The sequence below is a fragment of the Manis javanica genome, chromosome 16 (genome assembly GCF_040802235.1).
Source record: "Manis javanica isolate MJ-LG chromosome 16, MJ_LKY, whole genome shotgun sequence".
In the NCBI taxonomy this organism is placed as follows: domain Eukaryota; kingdom Metazoa; phylum Chordata; class Mammalia; order Pholidota; family Manidae; genus Manis; species Manis javanica.
This window is the reverse complement of record NC_133171.1, coordinates 13,746,194-13,767,215: the sequence shown is the minus strand read 5'-3', so window position 1 is coordinate 13,767,215 and position 21,022 is coordinate 13,746,194. Positions and strand designations below refer to the sequence as shown.

The 21,022-nt window shown below is 38.2% G+C and overlaps 1 protein-coding gene across 6 annotated transcripts in view; it reads right to left on the bottom strand.

The window, feature by feature from the left end:
- The window catches only part of RIPK1 (receptor interacting serine/threonine kinase 1), a 44,343-nt gene extending 33,669 nt beyond the window's left edge, over positions 1 to 10,674 (bottom strand). Inside the window, exons 1-2 of one of the 6 annotated variants that reach the window (XM_073224620.1) lie at positions 9,559 to 10,674; positions 8,447 to 9,167 (exon numbers count right to left, since the gene is read on the bottom strand). The gene's annotated coding sequence lies outside the window, so the exon portion shown is untranslated. The remainder of the gene's footprint in view (positions 1 to 8,446; positions 9,168 to 9,558) is intronic. The other 5 variants (XM_073224621.1, XM_073224623.1, XM_073224624.1 and 2 more) reach the window with 5 other exon arrangements.
- Positions 10,675 to 21,022: the final 10,348 nt, after the last annotated feature.

Here is a 21,022-nt window from a genome sequence, read left to right as displayed (position 1 = left end):
TCTGTCTCCAACATGAAGGAACAATGAGAGGACACCCATCTGAACACCAGGAAGCAGGTTCTTACCAGATACTGGATTGCCCGGCTTCTTGACCTTGGACTCCCAGCCTCTCTTAACATCGCACCGCTCAATGTGCTATTCCTACCCCTCAATGTAAGGGTGGACCAGAATAAAAGCAGTCCATTAGCAAAGGAACTTAGTGGCCTTACACCAGACATGAGGCATAAAAAAAGTCTCCGTGTGAATTCATAACCTTGGGCCTGTTTTCGGATAGATTTGGGCTTTGAATTTATATTCCTCTTACGGCTAGCAGTCTAAGAACTTCTATATAGAAAGTGGACACATGCTGATAACATCTGTGGATTATAAGGTTAAAGACAATAAAATACCCTGAAGCCAGGATCCCCGGACAGGATTCCCACAAAGAAGCCTAACTTAACATGCGCTACCTTTCCCAAATTATAAACCCAAACGAAAAAGTTCACCACGAGCCAGACCCAGCACATAGAACAAGCAGCCGTATCAGGCACCAAAGAACTTCAGGTAAGGAACTATTGACTACTCTTAGAAAATAAACAGGTTTCAAGTAATTTTTAACAAAAGAAGAAATTTAAGGAAAATAAGAAGAACAATGCCCTATCTAAAAAGAATTGTAAGATGTGAAAAGGATGATAATTTGGCGAATTTGTCCATTGGTGCCCCGCCGTATACAATGTTGGCACTCTCAACACAGAACTGTTTGCTTCAGCCTTCTTCCCTTCCATTTATTTTCCCTAAACTGAAATGAAGAAAAAAAATCCATTGAGATATCACTACATACCCACCAGAATATCCAAAATTAAAAAGGCTGACACCACCAAATAGTGGTAAAGATATGAAGCAACCAGAATTCTCACACACTGTTGGTGGGAGTGTAACGCTGCACAGCTTTGAGGTACGGTCTATCCATTTCTTTTTCTCCCCATTTTTTTATTGAAGCATCATTGATATACAATCTTACATTAGTTTCAAACACATAACACAGTGGTTCAACAGTTACCCATATTATTAAATCCTCACTCCCACTACTACGGTTACTATCTGTCAACATAGGAAGATGTTACAGATTCAGGGGCTATATTCTCTATTCTGTACTACCATCCCCGAGACCAATGCATATTATGATTGAGAATTTTTGTGCCCCTTTATCCCCCTCACCCTCGCTGCCCATCCACCCCAACCCTTCCCCGATGGTAACCACCAGTCACTTCTTAGTGTCTGTGAGTCTACTGCTGTTTTGTTCTTTCTGTCTTGTTTCATTTTTATATTCCACAAATAAGTGAAATCATATATTCCACAAATAAGTGAAATCATTCAGTATTTGTCTTTCTGCCTGCCTTATTTCACTGAGTATAAACCCTCCAGCTTTGCTCTTCTCAGGATTGCTTTGGCTATTTGGGATCTGTGGTGGTTCCATATGAATTTTAGGATTATTTGTTCTAGTTCATTACTAAATGCTGCTGGTATTTTGATAGGGATTGCGTTGAATCTGTACATTGCTTTGGGTAGGATGGTGATTCTGACATGAGTATGGGATAGATTTCCACTTATTATGTCTTTTTTAATTTCTCTCATGAGTGTCTTACAGTTTTCAGAGTACACGTTTCACCTCCTTGGTTAGGTTTATTCGTAGGTATTTTATTCTTTTTAATGCAATTGTAAATATAACTGTTTTCCTGATTTCTCTTTCTGCTTGTTCATTGTTAGTATATAGGAAAACAATTTCTGTGTATTAATTTTGTATCCTGAAACTTTGCTGAATCCAGTTATTAGTTCTAACAGTTTTTTGAAGACTTTAGGGCTTTCTGTGTACATGGAGTTATCGCACAGCTCTTACCATTCTTTCATTCCTAGAGATTCTTTTTTTATTTTTCAGCTTCACTGTATTCCTTTTCTCTAATTTCCACCTCACTGTCTCCTCTACTTGCAGCGATCTATTATTCATTCCCTACATTGTATACTTCACTTCAGTTACTGTATTCTTTAGCTCATTGTTCCTCTCCATGGAAATCTTTAATAAAAAGTGAAAGATTTATATTACCTGAAGAGAAACCAGAGTATGTTGGCAGTTTCTTGTAACACTAAACACATCGACACTATGATCAAGCAGTTCTAATCGCAAGAAAAATGAAAACATACGTCCCAAAAAACTTCCACAATGTTCATGGCAGTTTTACTCACGGTAGCCCAAAACTGGAAGCACTTGTTCATCAACAGGAGAATGGGTCAATAAAACAAAACCTGTAGTATATTCATACAATGGAATACTACTCAGTAATAAAAAGCAATGAACTACTAATACCCACAACAAGGTGGATGAGTCACAACATGCTGAGTAAACGAAGCTTTATACAAAAGAATCCATACTGTATAATTCCATTTGTATGAGTTTCTAGGACAGTCAAAAAGGAATTGGTTGCTCAGAGTCAGGGTGAGGATTGAGTGAGGTGGGGTATGAGAGAACTTTCTGGTGTCATGGTATTATTCTATTTCTGGTGTCATTAATTATTCTAGTCAAAACTCAGCAAATGTACTCTTAAGAACTGCTGGTAAATTTTACATCAAGAGAAAAATCTGTAAACATACTGAACTGTAGTTAATGGTATGCATGCTGAAATATTTAGGAGGTGGTGTCCTGACATCTGCAGTTTACTTTGCCAATAGATAGACTGGTGGACAGAGATAGTAGATGGACAGTTTTCTGATAAAACAGAGTTAAAATGATATAGATGGTGGATACATGAGAGCTCACTGTAATATCTTAGTGTTTCTACATTATTATTTTTATTAGTTTTTTTTCCCATATACCCCCTCACCCAGTTACTCTTAACAGTATATCTGTCAAAACTAAGAAACCAACATTGGTATATTACTATTACCTGAACTCCCCACTTTATTCTGATTTCACCAGTTTTTCTACAAATGTCCTTTTTCTTTCCCAGCATACCATACTGCCATTTTGTACCTCTTGATTTTATTATTATTACTCTTTTAACCTTTGACTACATTCATCCATTTCTCCCACCCACCAACCTCAGGCAACCACCAATCTGCTTTTCTGTGAGTTTGGCTTTTTTTTAAGATTCCACATATAAGAAAGACCTTACAGTATTTGTCTTCACCTGTCTTAAAAGCATAATGCCCTCAAGGGCCATCCATAGTGTCACAAATGGCAAGATATCATTCTTTATTCTGGCTGAATACTATTCCATTTTGTACATATTTTCTTTATCCATTCATCTATCAATGGATACTTAGGTTGTTTTCATATCTTGGCTATTGTAAATAATGCTACAATGAACATGGGGGTGCAGATACCTTTTCAGGTTAGTGTTTTTGCTTTCTTCGGATAAATACCCTAAAGTGGACTTGGTAGATCACATGGTAGTTCTAATTTTAATTTTTTGAGGAAACTCCATATTGCTATTTACACTGGCTGCACCAATTTACATTCCCAATAACTGTGCACAAGTGTTCCCTTTGCTCCATATCTTTGCTGACATGTTATGTCTTGTCTTTTTGATAACAGATGTGAGATGGTATCTGTGGTTTTGATTTGCATTTCCCTGATGATAACGTTGAGCATCTTTTCACGTACCTGTTGGTCATCTGTATGTCTTCTAAAGGTAAAAGTCTGTTCAGATCTTCTGCCCCCTTTTTTTAACTCCGATTTTTTATTGTTGTTGCTGTTGCTGAGTTGTATGAGTTCTTCATATATTTTGGATATTAACCCCTCATCAGTTATATGATTTGCAAATATTTTGTCCCATTCAGTAAGTTACCATTTTATTTTGATGGTTTCCTTTGCTGTGGATAAGCTTGTTAGTTTGATGTAGTCCCACTTACTTACTTTCACTTTGTTGCTTTTACCTTTGGTGTCAGATTTAAAAAATCATCACCAAGACCTATGTCAAGGAACTGCCTATGTTTTCTTCTAGGAGTTATATGTGTTCAGGTCTTATGTTCATCTTTAATCTATTTGAATTAATTTTTATGTATGGTGTAAAACAGTGACCTAGTTTCATTCTTTTGCATGTGGCTGTCCAATTTTTCCAATACCATTTGTTGAAAAAACTGTCCTTTCTTCATTGTATATTCTTAGCTCCTTTGTTGTAAATTAACTGACCATAGATGTGTGGGTTTGACAAGGCCACTGGAATTCCGATAGGGACTGCATTAAAACTGGAGATTGGTTTGGTGGTATGGACAGTATTAACAATATTGGGGAGTATTAACTACATTAATTCCTCTAATCCATGAGCACCGAATATCTTTCCATTTGTGTGTTCTTCAAATTTATTCATCAATGTCTTATAGTATTCAGTGTCTCATAGCACTCAGTATTGCATCTTCTTGGTTAAATTTATTCCTAGATATTTTACTTTTCTGATACAATTGTAAATAGATTGATAGATTGTTTTCTTAATTTCTCTGATAATTTATTAGTGTATAGAAATGCAATCGATTTTTGTGTATTGATTTTAACACTACTGAATTCATTGATTAGTTCTAATGGTTTTTTGATGGACTCTTAGGGTTTTCTATATTTAATGTCATGTCTTCTGCAAACAGTGACAGTTTTACTTCTTCATTTCTGATTTGAATGCACACTACTTTTATTTCTTGCTAGTTGTTCTAGCTAGGACTTCCAATGCTATGCTGAATAGAAGTGGTGAGACTGGGCATCCTTGTCGTCCTCCTTATCTTAAAGGAAAAGCTTTCAACTTTTCACCTTTGAGTATGATCTCGGCTGTGGGTATACAATCTTTTAACTTTGCACTTTGAACTTTTTCATAATAAATGTTGGTGGTCAGTTAAAAAAAAAAGAAAGCACCTAGAGGGGTTTCTGAAAATGCCATGCCTGGTGGTAGTCTTGTACAGTGGCCTGCTGCAGTCTGGATCAGGTAACCAACCGTCTGTAGCTTCTACACACGCTGCGGGCAGACCACGCCACCCTGATGAAGCTCACATACCAACACAGATGACCCTGTGGACCACCTTCCTTTACCATGAGTCATTACCAAATGAGAGGAAGTACCCTCTGGGAACAAGCACGTCTGTGTGGCGTCTGTGAGGGAGGCCACTTGAAGGAAAGCATGAAGATAGAGGGAACCGGGATGAGACAGGCATGGAAGGCGAAGATGAAGGAGCCTTAATGGCAGTGGAAAGGGCACAGACATTTCTCTTATGAGTATGAACTCTAGCTCTGTAATTCATAAGCCCTGTGACTTGGGTAACCTACGTAACCCTCAACTTCCTCATTTGTGTAAGGAAATAATAATGACTGCCTCACAGGACTGGTAAGGACTATATGAGAAAACACACACTGCCTGCTTTGCGGTTCTAGCCATGGTTGGCCCAGCCATCCACATTTATCCAAAATCTGGTTTCACTGGATTTTGAGAATGGCAACATGCAGCAGGGATCACTCTTCTAAGCAGTCTCTACTGACCAATCCTTTTAAGACGGGCACAGGGAAGATATGACAGAAAATGACAGGGCATGCTCTCTTGCAACCGCTTAGGGCCCATCCTTCTCCTGTCTAGAAGCTGCTTATCCAACAGGTCTCAGTGAAATCTCATTTCCTCAGGGAAGCCATCTTATGTCTTCCCATTAGACATTTTTACAGCACCCTGTACTTCTCCCTCAAAATAGTTAATACAGCTGTAATTTGAGATTTATTTCTAATTAAGATCACAGAAGGCAGAAAACTGCCTATCTTGCACACTGTCTACAGTGCCTAGCACAGAAACTGACTTATGGTAGGTGATCACTACATGGATAATTATTATTTTTAAATAATTATTTAATTGTCCAGAAATAAAGAATACAGTTAAATGAATATTAGCACATTCGTAAGATGGAATATCATATAGCCATTGAAAATTACTGCCTGTAAAAATTAAAAACACATATACAGACAGATGGCTAAATGCACATATAGAATTGTATACAAAAAAAAAGGTGTAATGAAATGTTAGCAAGGATTATATCTGAATGGTAAGGTGGTTTTTACTTTCTTCTTTATATTTTTATTACATTTACCAAATTTCCTACAATAAACATGAATTACATTTACAATAAAATTTATTTTTTATAGGGAATAATTACTTCACTTAGTAACTCTTTATTCTGAGGAATAACATCAGAGATGCTGATATAGATTATGTGTAAGGATGTCACTAGCAATATTACAGAAAACAGTGAAAGCATATAAAGCAATTTACATATACAGGAGAAAGAATAAATGATGGCCCCATCCAAACTCTGAAATCTATCTAGCGGTTTCAAAAATGCTGTTGTATTTATTAACTTTTCTTTTAAAGGCTCACAGACAGAGTAAAGAAACAGGAATTATAACCATGCCCTGTAGTATGTCCATTTGGCATACTACTTCAGCTTTTTGAGGAGTTCTATCTGTCTCTCTCCTTCAGCCCAGATTCAGCCCTACACAAGCAGCTGGGGTTTACAGTGCATCCTGCAGGCATGAAAGAGCTCAGGGAAAGAAGGCCCGCTGGTGGTTCTGTGGCACTTCGTGGGCCTGGCTCCTGACCCAAGTTAGTTCTCCTCACTGGCTTGCAGTTTGCTGATTCAGTCTGATTTTACTTAATCTTATGCACCTTTTGCATGGTTAGCCATCATTTCTTTTGTTTTTACTGTTTTTTTCTCCCCTATTTTCCCCAGGAATAAATCAACTTTATAAGCACTGAAGATTTTAGGAAGACCCTGTGAGTAGTTTAGACAGCCAAGAGCCACAAACACACTGAATGTAAGCACGTAAAAAACTATTATAAGAACATGTTACAGAGTAACTAATGAAGGCACATTGCCTGTTATATCATCCTAAGAGAACTCATTTTAACTACTAACATATTTGTGTCCATTTTAATGTGATTTCTTCATGTTTTTGCATAAACGGATGTTAATTCAGGGACACACACAGAAGCAAATTTTTTTCCACTGAAATTAACTGACAAGTCAAAGAAATTTCACAAATTACCCTGTAAAGAAGGGCATATATATCAAAATAGTCATATCTATATTTAATTTTGTTTCTCAGTTATACCTCAATAAAACTGGGGAAAAGTGCAAATAAATAATAATGCCAAAAAAGCCTGGCAGGATTAACTTACAATATTAACAGGACAGTGGTTACAAGGTGTAAGACAGAAGGCAGTGAATGAGAGGAGGCACAGGGGTTTTAGGAGCCATAGCAATGTTCTATTTTTTAACCCGAGTAATATTTATACTTTGTGATACTTCATAGAGCTATACAGTTATGATTTGTGCACTTTTCTGTATAAGGTATATTTCAATAAAGAAGTTTTTAAAAATCCTTTAAAATATTCATCTTTACCTTTAAGTAGTAGAGGACTATTTTTTCAAAATTTAAATGATTACATATAATGAGTCTGACAGAAAATGTTGGTACCCTCCCTATCACTGTCCCCCTCTTCCCCTGCTACTGCTCTGATTTTACTCAGGTATCCAACACAGACTTCTGTAAGGTTCTTTGATTTTGACAGCCCCAGATAAACCAGAGCTCTAATCAAGTAAGAACCAAATGATGAGCAAGAGACGAGACTGGAAAGTTTAACCCAGCATTATCATGTACATTAGCACATTATGACCCTGTTAAGTATATTTTATTCTCATCATTCCAAGGTACAAAAAAAACTAAAATCTGAAGTTAAATTATTCCCTTAAAGTGGCAGATTCTGGCCCTGAAACTGTCTCTTCACTTAAACTCCGATGCTCAATTCACTAACACATGATACTTATCCAGACAGCAAACAATAATCTGTCTTTATTAAAATCATAAGACAATAACAGCCTTGCTCACCTTTATTAAATTAATATGCTAACATCAGAAACATGCGCATGTACAGACTAAGTTTTAAAAATGTGAATACATGGTTCAGAATCAATATTCTACAGGTTAATACATCCAATCATTCTTGCCAGAGTATAATATCTAACCAAAGCACAGAAATAAGCTATATTTCTTTCAAATTTCTGATCACATTGATGGTATTAACATGTTGTGGATTAATAAGCACCAAATACGAGTTTGCCATTTTGGAAGATGGTATGTTAGAAATTTTTCTTAATTTTTACTAATATTCACAATCCTGAAAGTACAACATATCTCTGGTGCTCAATATAGTGCAAATAGAGGAAAATGAAAATTAATCGTTACAGTTGTTTCATCAGTAATAACAATGATAGTGATACACCCCAAATTTTACTTTAAAAAAGCTTAGTCTCCACTTTTTTGTGTTTATTAAGGCCAAAGTTTTCCACATTTCTAATGACCACAATTTCCTCCTTACTCTTGCACCTACCCAGGGGTTACAATATGCAGATAAAGTACTAACTTACTCTACATTCTAAAATTCACTCGTACCTTCAAGCGATTTCTTCACGTGTAAATCAGAGGAGAAAAGTGGTCTAAAAACCAAAGGACTTGTACGAAGTTGTTTGAATCTAACAGCTTCAGGCTTTGTCCAAGCTAAACAGGAGATTCATTCAAGCAAGGAAGAGCCAAATGATCGCAAGACGCAAAGAAAAGAACTCTACCCCCTTCCCTGTGGGCTTCTGTCAAATGCTCAGGAAAGGAGCATGTAGCTTATCCTCTTCAAAGGGTAAGAGATTCTGTAGCAATTCATAAAAGCAAACGCCACGGATCACCGAAGAGGCATCCTAGGGTTATGACATTCGTCTCTTTTTATCGCTTTGGCTGTTGACCCTTCTCTCCCATTTGCTAGCTTGCTTCTCAGATAAGGCAGAAATCTTTTGACTGTCTTTACAATTCGCTGCGGCCCCAAGTGCAACAGTGAAAGTCCTTTCAAAGAGTTGGTAAGAAGGCCCCAACCAGGGGCCTCTACTAACCCTATTACGACAAGCGCAGCACCACTGTAGCTGAATGATAACGCAATAAAACCCATTATTTCTTCGAAAAAAACGAAGACAACACTCCTCAAGGGTCGGTTCCAACGTCATGCCTTTACCTTTACCATGCCGTTATCTTGGCCCGAGGGCAGGCGTCAGTCTGAACAGATTTACACCCAGACTTCCAGGAAGGAGCTCTGCCCTGTGCACCTCTCACCGCCAGCCAGCTGCCCGACCTGCAGGAACACCGAGGCCCCGCCCACAACCGTGAGGCCCACTCACAGCTTTAGTTCCTGAAACGCAAGGCACCGCCCACCACCCAGAGGGCCACTCACAGCCTACCTCCAGAAGGCCTTCTCCCGCCTCCAACACAACACAACACAACACAATACCACCCACCCCACCCCCCACCACACACACGGAAGCTGGTGGCTGCGAGCCTGGAAGCAGCAACCACTGGCTCCGCGCAGACGCACTCCACCTAATTCACTTTCGTTTTTGCGGCAAACCTCCGGAGGCCCAGGTAAGGAAAAAGGCAGCCGGGCAGGAGTCAGGAGTTGCTCCGACGCTCCGGCAGGGTCGCCGGGGAGCGCTGGGGCGAACGCGCTAGCCCGATATGGGGCTCACCGGGCCGCTGCGGGGCTGCCCCGCTCCGCGCTCACCGCGCCCTGCTCCGCTGGTCCTGCGTCCGTAAGCGTCCTGCCGCGGTGTCGCGTCCCCTCACCGCCCGACAGCGCCCTCGGGCACTTCAGATGTGCCGCCGCCCCGCTCGGGAAGCCAGGTCCGGTGTCCGCGCCGTCTGCGCAGTGCAGTGAGCGGTCGCGGGCGTGGCCCGCTCGCCCCGGCTCCGCCCCGCGGCCTGGGAGGAGTGCGGCAGTTCCCGCCCGCCGCCGAAAGTGCTGAGCGCAGTTCAGTACCGGGGCCTGTCCGACAACGGATCGCGGCTTCACCCTGCTGTAAAGCCATTTGGGAGGCCCGAAGAAAGGAGGAAATGCCACTTAGTCATAGCAACTTACGCTGCGGGCAGAGGCAGCTTGGAACAGCGAAAAGCACTGGATGGATTACCTGACGAAATTCTGAGCTCTGCCAGCTGGCAGCGCTAGAACCTAAGGCAGCTTAGCATTTTCGTAGCTTTCTTTACATGTAAAGTGGATATAATAAAAAATCTCTGTAGGGCTTTACAGGAAGAAGTGTGGTATTTATTTTGCACCCTTTTAAAGTGGTAATTGGGAAGCTTCAGGCAAAATGGGCAATACTTGCTATAGTGTTATATTAAAAAGCAAATTATACACAGCAGGATTGCATATTATAAAAATATACATATGACAAGAGAAAGGACTGTTAATCAAAATATACTAGAAACTCAACAATAAGAAAAGCAACAACCAAGAGAGAAAATGGGCAAAAGATATGAATAGACACCTCATCATACAAATGGCAAATAAGCATAGGAAATGATGCTCAACATTATAGGTCATTGGGGAACTGTAAATTTGAAACAATGAGTTACCATTACATATTAGAATGGTTAAAATCGAAAACACAATACCAAATGATAAGCATGTGGAGCACAGGAATTCTCACTCGTTGTTGCAAATGCAAATTGGTACAGCCACTTTGGAAGAAAGTGACAGTTTCTTTAAAAAGCTGAAAATAAGTCTTACTGTATGACCCAGCAACCACCTGCCTTGGTATTTACCCAATTGAGTTAAAAGCTTATGTCTACACAAAAACCTGCTCATGAATGTTTATAGCACCTTTTATTCATATTTGCCAAAACTTGAAGGCAAGCAAGATGCTCTTCAGCAGGTGAATAGGCAAATAAAAACTGGATACAATGGAATATTATTCAGTGCTAAAGAGAAATGAGCTATCAAGCCATGAAAAGACATGAAGGAACCTTGAATGCTTATTCTTAGTGAAAGAAGTCAATCTGAAAAAGCTACATGATATATGATTCCAACTGACATTCTGGAGAAGGCATAATAATGGAGACAGTAAAAAAAATCAGTAGTTGGGATTTCCTGGTGGGATGGATGAGTAAGTGGAGCACAATGGATGTTTAGGACAGTGAAACTATTCATATGATAGTATACACTTACCAAAAGCCATAAATGTACAGCAAATGTGAACTATGGACTTGGCCTGGTAATAATATGTCAGTGTTGGTTAATGGATTTAACAAATGTACCACACCATGTAGGGTGTTGATGGTGGGAGAGGCTTTATGTTTGGAGGGAGGGAATGCGTATAATATGAAGTAATGCTCAGTGCTTTCCACTCAGTTTTTCTGTGAAACTTAAAACTGCTATAAAAATAAGGTTATTTAAAAATATGTGTATATACACCTATTAAAAAAAATGAAAGCGGTCCCTATTCATTCAACAAACATTTCTGCCTACTATATGCCAAGCAGGTACTAGATATAAGAATATCTGGTGGTAGATACAGGTGATACAAAAAGACATTCATGCATTCAGTAAATATTTACAAAGCACCTATTTAAGGCACTAAGGACTCAGTCATAAATAAATAAAAAAGTACCTTCCTGGAGCTTATATTCTAGTGGGGTAAATGGATGAATGAATGAGTAAACTATGTAGTATTCTAGTCGTGAGTGCTCAAGAGAGAAAAAGATCACCAGAGTTGGATAAGAGATATGCATGTATGTGTGGTGAGTGTATCACAATTTTAGATGCAATCAACAGGAAATATCTCACTGTAAAGGCGATATTTGAATAAAGGAAGTGAGGGAGGAAGCCATGAGGGTATCTTGCAGATAAACATACTGAGCAAAGAGAGGAAAGACAAAAGCTTAGGTGAGAGTACTGCAAAGAGGTACCTGTGAAAGGAACAAGATAGAAAGTAGAAATAGAGGATGAGGTCAGAAAGGTAAGATGAGGGGAGGAGATTATGTGGGGCTTTATAGGTGAATGAGCCCTGAGGCCCTACAGTGTTCAGAGGGTGATGAGATAAGAGAAGCCATCAGGGAAATGGGGAAAGCAGGTCAGGAGGATCCTTAAGAAGTGATCAGTTGTGTCAAGTGCTGCTAATATGTCAAGATATGAACTGAAAACTCACCATTGGGTTTGTTAACATGGAAATTGTCAATGACCACAAAAATGTAGGTTTTCATAATATGGTGGGAGCAAAACATGTTTGGAGTAGGTTCATGAAAAAGTTGGAGGAGATGGGGAGAAAAATGAAAGACTGGGTACATTTAGGTCTTTAAAGAAATTTTTCAGAAAAGGGAATGAGATTTATATATAGCACAGTAGGTGGGAGAAGAGTAAAGAAATTATTAATATTCCATATTTATTCTAAAATACTTTACAGTCCATTGGAGAAGTAACTTCCACTAAATTGGAAATGTTACTTAATAAGGGTGATGATAGAGGTATATGCCGGGTGCAATGGCAACCAGATAAAATTCTTCTTGAGAGAATAATTCTACTTGAGAGGAAGAGAGGAAAGATTTCACAAAGGAAGTCATACTTTTATTAAACCTCAAAATATGAGTAGAGAATTTCCTATTCTGGTCTTGAAAGTACATACAGAATGAATGCTTCTATTGAAAACAATGATGGAAAGTGGGCAAATGGATAAAATGAATGTTTGATGGCATTGGAGAGCAACTAAGAAAGGGAAGATTCAAGAGGCTACTGTCCTATGAACATGAAATGAGCTCCATGTTCATTCACTATAGCTTTTTCTCTGAGGGTATTTCTATTTCTGTACAAAGGATAATAGAACCCAAGCAGAAAGTAGCAGTATTAATGGTTAAGGAGTTCAGAGTTTAGAACTTGAAGAGCAAAAATCCCAGGAGAGAACTATAGAAAAGTAACCCCAAAATTATCTACTGAAGTTCTACTGCATGACTAAACTGCACATATGTAGGGGCAGACTCCCAGAAACCCATTAGGCAAGAGCAGATCATGGGCTGAAAAGCTTAGCAGGATTTTCAGTAGGTTCATGGTGCTAGAGAGATGGAGGTAAGAGCTCAAACCCTGCCAAGCTGAAGGGGCCTCGGAAAACACCCTGGCTTTCCATTGATACCTCAGAAAACAGACAGGCCCTGGGAGTCAAGACCATGCCTCTCTTAGCCTGCTTGGGCTGCCATAACAAAATATTATAGACTGGGTGGCTGAAATGATGCACATTTATATTCTTACTGTTCTAGAGGCTGGAAGTCAGAGATCAGGATACCAGCGTGGTCAGTTCCTGATAAGGTCTCTGTTTGGCCTTATACGTGGCTACCATTTCACTGTATGCTCACATAACCTCTTCTTTGTGCACATGTATAAAGAAGGCAAGCTCTGTGGTGTTTCTTATAAGGGCACACAACCCATCATGAGGGTTCCAATACTCATGATCTCATCTAAACATCCCAAAAGCCCCATCTCTAAATACCATTGCATGGAGGGTTAAAGCTTCAACATATGAATGTGGGGCAAGGGTCACAATTCAGTCCATAGCAGTGTGTTCTCAAAGTAACAACATGACCCAAAAATAAGGTCAAAATAGAAATAACCTGGGTCTAACAAGGCCCAGCTATAAACTACCTAAACATGATGATGGTAATTTACTAGTAAACTATTTTCTAGTGGAAACTTAACCTTTTTGAAGGTGAGCAACATTGTTCTGCATCTTTATACTTTCTCATAATGTCTGGCATCCAATAAGAAAGTATGAAACATACTTTAAAAAGCAGAAATCCTAAAAAAAAAAAAGACAAAATAAATAGCACCACTGGTGATTCAGATATTGAATAATCAGAGTAGAACTTAATTATGATGACTGTTTTAAACAAAATAGATGAAAAGATGAAGAATCTCACCAAAAACATGGAAGGTGTTTAAAGAAAGTCAAATGGAGGTTTTAGAACCTATAAAAGATTATACTTGAAGTTAATAAATAGGGTTTAACAGCCAATAAGAACAAAGGATTAGGGAATTGGAAGACAAGTCAGTAAAAATATCCAGACTGAATAAAAGAAAAATAGATGGAAATAAAGGAAAACTGAAAAGAAGAAGAGGCAAATGGAACATGACTACAAATTTTTACACCATTGAAATGCCACAGGGAGAGAATGGATAGACAAAATATAGGAAAAATACTGGTTAAAGATTTTCCAAATTTAATGTAAAGCATTCAGTAAACTTTATAAAACAATACAGGATAAATATAAAGAAAACCACACCTAGATGCAGAAGAGTCAGCTGGGAAAAATCTTAAAAGCAGCTGGTGACAAAAGGTATTACCCTCAGGACAGTAACAGAAATACAGATGGCTTATTTTTCAACAGCAGTTGGAGCCAATGAATTTTCACCTTCAACATGATAGGAAAAAACTATATATATATTTCAACCTAAAAATTCTATAGCCAGCTAAAATAGCCTTCAAAACTGAAAGCAAAAATTTTTTTTCAAACAAAAGCTTACAGAATTTGTTGTCAGAGCAGCATTACAAGAAATACTAAAGGCTGAAGAAAAATGATCTCAGAGCACAGAATGACAAGAAGGAATAAAAGCATACTGGGAAGGCTAAATACTTATGGATAAATATAAATAAACATTGAAAGCTTAAAATAATGATGATCTCTCATGGGCTTTAAAACGTAGAAATACAGCAGAAGTTAAGAAAATTAAACTATCCTTAGTTTATAACATTGTGAAGCAGTAAAAATCCTAATTTCTGGAAGATATACATAAGATAGTTTAATTTTTATAAGATTAATGTAATAAATGTAAGAATGGGTAAGTAAAACCTACTATAGGGAAAATGGAATAATATAAAATATTTGCATATTCCAAAATGAAGCAAGGAAGGAGAAATAAAGGAACAAAGACAAATGGGACAAATAGATGGCAATAGCAATGTGGTAGACTTAAATTATGTTCTTTAGCCACTGTGAAACTAAACAATATCAATAACAGAAAGATAACTACAAAATTCCTAAATATTCAGAAATTAAGCATCACAATTCTACATAACCAGTGGGTCAAGAAAATATTAAAATAACAATTAGAAAATGTTTTGAACTGAATGAGAATGTGTGTGTGATGTGTGTGTGTGAGAGAGAGAAAGCCAAGTCACTTGTCAGAGGGATATTTCTGGTTCTAAATGCATCTATTACAAAGTAAGAAAGACTGAAAGTCAGTTATTTGAGTTTTCATCTAAGAAGCTGAAAAATGGAACAGCAAATTTAAATATAGCCAGAGTCTAATAAGTATTAGAATAAACCATTGAAATAAATACCAAACATATAGCAGAGGAAATCAACAAGAACAAAAGTTGACCCTGTGCAAAGATTAAAATTAACAACCCTCAACAAAATTGGCCCCATTTAAAAACAAGAGAACTCACTGATATCAGGAATGAAAAAGAAGACATTAATACGAAATCTTAAAGGACTAAAAAGAAAATAAGGGATTATTGTTAACAACTTTAGACCACTTATTTGACAATGCAGATGAAATAGAAAACTTGCTTGAAAACAAACTTGCCAAAACTGAACCGAAAAGAAAGTGATATTGGAATAGTCCTGTATCTGTTGAAGAAATTGAACGTCATCATTAAAAATCAAAGAAAACGTCGGCGGAGCCAAGATGGCAGTGTGAGTAGAGCAGCAGAAATCTCCTCCTGAAACCACATATATTTATGAAAATGTAACAAAGACAACTCTTCCTAAAATAGAGACCAGAGGACACAGGACAACATCCAGACCACATCCACACCTGCGAGAACCCAGCGCCTCGCGAAGGGACAGGAAGGCCACAAACCAACAAGAAGGGAAGATCTTCCAGCCGTCACTCGTACCAACTCTGCAAACTATCTTTATCACCATGAAAAGGCAAAACTACAGGCAGACTAAGATCACAGAGTCAACAACAGAAGGGGACAGACCTAACCAGTCTTCCTGAAAAAGAATTCAAAATAAATATCATGAACATGCTGATGGAGATGCAGAGAAAAATGCAACAGCAATGGGATGAAGTCTGGAGGGAGATCACAGATGTCAGGAAGGAGATCACACAAATGAAACAAACCCTGGAAGGATTTATTAGCAGAATGGATAAGATGCAAGAGGCCATTGAAGGAATAGAAACCAGAGAACAGGAACGTATAGAAGATGACATAGAGAGGGATAAAAGGATCTCCAGGAATGAAACAATACTAAGAGAACTATGTGACCAATCCAAAAGGAATAATATCCATATTATAGGGGTACCAAAAGAAAAAGAGAGAGGAAAAGGGACGGAAAGTATCTTGGAAGAAATAATTGCTGAAAACTTCCCCAAACTGGGGGACGAAATAATTGAACAGACCACGGTAATACACAGAACCCCCAACAGAAAGGATCCAAGGAGGACAACACCAAGACACATAATAATTAAAATGGCAAAGATCAAGCACAAGGAAAGAGTTTTAAAGGCAGCTAGAGAGAAAAAGGTCACCTATAAAGGAAAACCCATCAGGCTATCATCAGACTGCTCGACAGAAACCCTACAGGCCAAAAGAGAATACCATGATATATTTAATACAATGAAACAGAAGGGCCTTGAACCAAGGATACTGTATCCAGCACGACTATCATTTAAATATGATGGCGGGATTAAACAATTCCCAGACAACCAAAGCTGAGGGAATTTGCTTCCCACAAACCACCTCTACAGGGCATCTTACAGGGACTGCTCTAGATGGGAGCATTCCTAAAAAGAGCACAGAACAAAACACACAACATATGAAGAATGGAGGAGGAGGAATAAGAAGGGGGAGAAGAAAAGAATCTCCAGACAGCGTATATAACAGTTCAATAAGTGAGCTAAGTTAGGCAGTAAGATACTAAAGAGGCTAACCTTGAACCTTTGGTAACCATGAATTTAAAGCCTGCAATGGCACTAAGTACACATATCTCAATAGTCACCCTAAATGTAAATGCAATTAATGCACCAATCAAAAGACACAGAGTAATAGAATGGATAAAAAAGCAAGACCCATCTATATGCTGGTTACAAGAAACTCACCTCAAACCCAAACACATGCACAGACTAAAAGTCAAGGGATGGAAAAACATATTTCAGGGAAACAACAGTGAGAAGAAAGCAGGGGTTGCACTACTAATATCAGACAAAATAGACTTCAAAACAAAGAAAGTAACTAGAGATAAAGAAGGACACTACATAATGATAAAGGGCGCAGTCCAACAAGAGGATATAACCATTCTAAAATATATATGCATCCAACACAGGAGCACCAACATATGTGAAACAAATACTAACAGAACTAAAGAGGGAAATAGACTGCAATGCATTCCTTTTAGGAGACTTCAACACACCACTCACCCCAAAGGATAGATCCACCAGGCAGAAAATAAGTAAGGACACAGAGGCACTGAACAACACACTAGAACACATGGACCTAATAGACATCTATAGAACTCTACATCCAAAAGCAACAGGATATACATTCTTCTCAAGTGCACATGGAACATTCTCCAGAATAGACCACATACTAGCTCACAAAAAGAGCCTCAATAAATTCCAAAATATTGAAATTCTACCAACCAACTTTTCAGACCACAAAGATATAAAACTAGAAATAAATTCTACAAAGAAAACAAAAAGGCTCACAAACACATGGAGGCTTAACAACATGCTACTAAATAATCAATGGATCAATGAACAAATCAAAATAGAGATCGAGGAATATATAGAAACAAATGACAATAACAACACAAAGCCCCAAGTTCTGTGGGACACAGTGAAAGCAGTCTTAAGAGGAAAGTATATAGTGATCCAGGCATACTTGAAGAAGGAAGAACAATCCCAAATGAATACTCTAATGTCACAATTATCGAAACTGGAAAAAGAAGAACAAATGAGGCCTAAAGTCAGCAGAAGGAGGGACATAATAAAGATCAGAGAAGAAATAAATAAAATTGAGAAGAATAAAACAATAGCAAAAATCAAAGAAACCAAGAGCTGGTTCTTTGAGAAAATAAACAAAATAGATAAGCCTCTAGCCAAACTTATTAAGAGAAAAAGAGAACACAAATCAACAGGATCAGAAATGAGAATGGAAAAATCACGACAGACTCCACAGAAATACAAAGAATTATTAAAGACTACTATGAAAACCTATATGCCAACAAGCTGGAAAACCTAGAAGAAATGGACAACTTCCTAGAAAAATACAACCTCCCAAGACTGACCAAGGAAGAAACACAAAAGTTAAACAAACCAATTACGAGCAAAGAAATTGAAACGGTAATCAAAAAACTACCCAAGAACAAAACCCTGGGGCTGGACGGATTTACCTCGGAATTTTATCAGACACACAGAGAAGACATAATACCCATTCTCCTTAAAGTTTTCCAAAAAATAGAAGAGGAGGGAATACTCCCGAACTCATTCTATGAAGCCAACATCACCCTAAAACGAAAACCAGGAAAAGACCCCACCAAAAATGAAAATTACAGACCAATATCCCTGATGAATGTAGATGCAAAAAAACTCAATAAAATATTAGCAAACCAAATTCAACAGCATATCAAAAGGATCATACACCATGACCAAGTGGGATTCATCCCAGGGATGCACGGATGGTACAACATTCGAAATCCATCAACATCACCCACCACATCAACAAAAAGAAAGACAAAAACCACATGAACATCTCCATAGATGCTGAAAAAGCATTTGACAAAATTCAACATACATTCATGATAAAAACTCTCAGCAAAATGGGAATAGAGGGCAAGTACCTCAACATAATAAAGGCCATATATGATAAATCCACAGCCAACATACTGAACAGCGAGAAGCTGAAAGCATTTCCTCTGAGATCGGGAACTAGACAGGGATGTCTACTCTCCCCACTGTTATTTAACATAGTACTGGAGGTCCTAGCCACGGTAATCAGACAAAACAAAGAAATACAAGGAATCCAGATTGGTAAAGAAGAAGTTAAACTGTCACTATTTGCAGATGATATGATATTATACATAAAAAACACTAAAGACTCCACTTCAAAACTACTAGAACTGATATCGGAATACAGCAAAGTTGCAGGATACAAAATTAACACACAGAAATCTGTAGCTTTCTTATACACTAACAATGAACTAATAGAAAGAGAAATCAGGAAAACAATTCCATTCACAATTGCATCAAAAATAACAAAATACCTAGGAATAAACTTAACCAAAGAAGTGAAAGACCTATACCCTGAAAACTACAAGTCACTCTTAAGAGAAATTAAAGAGGACACTAACAAATGGAAACTCATCCCATGCTCATGGCTAGGAAGAATTAATATCATCAAAATGACAATCCTGCCCAAAGCAATATACAGATTTGATGCAATCCCTATCAAATTACCAGCAACATTCTTCAATGAACTGGAACAAATAATTCAAAAATTCATATGGAAACACCAAAGACCCCGAATAGCCAAAGCAATCCTGAAAAAGAAGAATAAACTAGGGGGCATCTCACTCCCCAACTTCAAGCTCTACCACAAAGCCATAGTAATCAAGACAATTTGGTACTGGCACAAGAACAGCCACAGACCAGTGGAACAGATTAGAGACTCCAGACATGAGCCCAAACATATATGGTCAATTAATATTTGATAAAGGAGCCATGGACATACAATGGCGAAATGACAGTCTCTTCAACAGATGGTGCTGGCAAAACTGGACAGCTACATGTAGGAGAATGAAACTGGATCACTGTCTAACCCCATACACAAAAGTAAATTCAAAATGGATCAAAGACCTGAATGTAAGTCATGAAACCATAAAACTCTTAGAAAAAAACATAGGCAAAATCCTTTTAGACATAAACATGAGTGACCTCTTCTTGAACATATCTCCCTGGGCAAGGAAAACAACAGCAAAAATGAACAAGTGGGACTATATTAAGCTGAAAAGCTTCAGTACAGCAAAAGACACCATCAATAGAACAAAAAGGAACCCTACAGTATGAGAGAATATATTTGTAAATGACAGATCCGATAAAGGCTTGACGTCCAAAATATATAAAGAGCTCACACGCCTCAACAAACAAAAAACAAATAATCCAATTTAAAAATGGGCAGAGGAACTGAACAAACAGTTCTCCAAAAAAGAAATACAGATGGCCAACACACACATGAAAAGATGCTCCACATCGCTAATTATCAGAGAAATGCAAATTAAAACTACAATGAGATATCACCTCACACCAGTAAGGATGGCTGCCATCCAAAAGACAAACAACAACAAATGTTGGCGAGGCTGTGGAGAAAGGGGAACCCTCCTACACTGCTGGTGGGAATGTAAATTAGTTCAACCATTGTGGAAAGCAGTATGGAGGTTCATCAAAATGCTCAAAACAGACCTACTATTTGACCCAGGAATTCCACTCCTAGGAATTTACCCTAAGAACGCAGCAATCAAGTTTGAGAAAGACAGATGCACCCCTATGTTTATTGCAGTACTATTTACAATAGCCAAGAATCGGAAGCAACCTAAATGTCCATTGTTAGATGAATGGATAAAGAAGATGTGGTACATATACACAATGGAATACTATTCGCCATAAGAAGAGGGCAAGTCCTACCATTTGCAGCAACATGGATGGAGCTGGAGGGTATTATGCTCAGTGAAATAAGCCAAGCGGAGAAAGAGAAATACCAAATGATTTAACTCATCTGTGGAGTATAAGAACAAAGGAAAATCTGAAGGAACAAAACAGCAGTGGAATTACAGAACCCAAAAATGGACTAACAGGTACCAAAGGGAAAGTGACTGGGGAGGATGGGTGGGTAGGGAGGGATAAGGAGGGGAAGAAGAAAGGGGGTATTAAGATTAGCATGCATGGGGGGGAGGGAGAAAGGGGAGGGCTGTACAACACAGAGAAGACAAGTAGTGATTCTACAACATTTTGCTATGCTGATGGACAGTGACTGTAAAGTGGTTTATAGGGGGGACCTGGTATAGGGGAGAGCCTAGTAAACATAATATTCTTCATGTAAGTGTAGATTAAAGATAACAAAAAAAAAAGAAAGAGAAGGGGGATTACTCCCTGATAGGATAAAACTAACT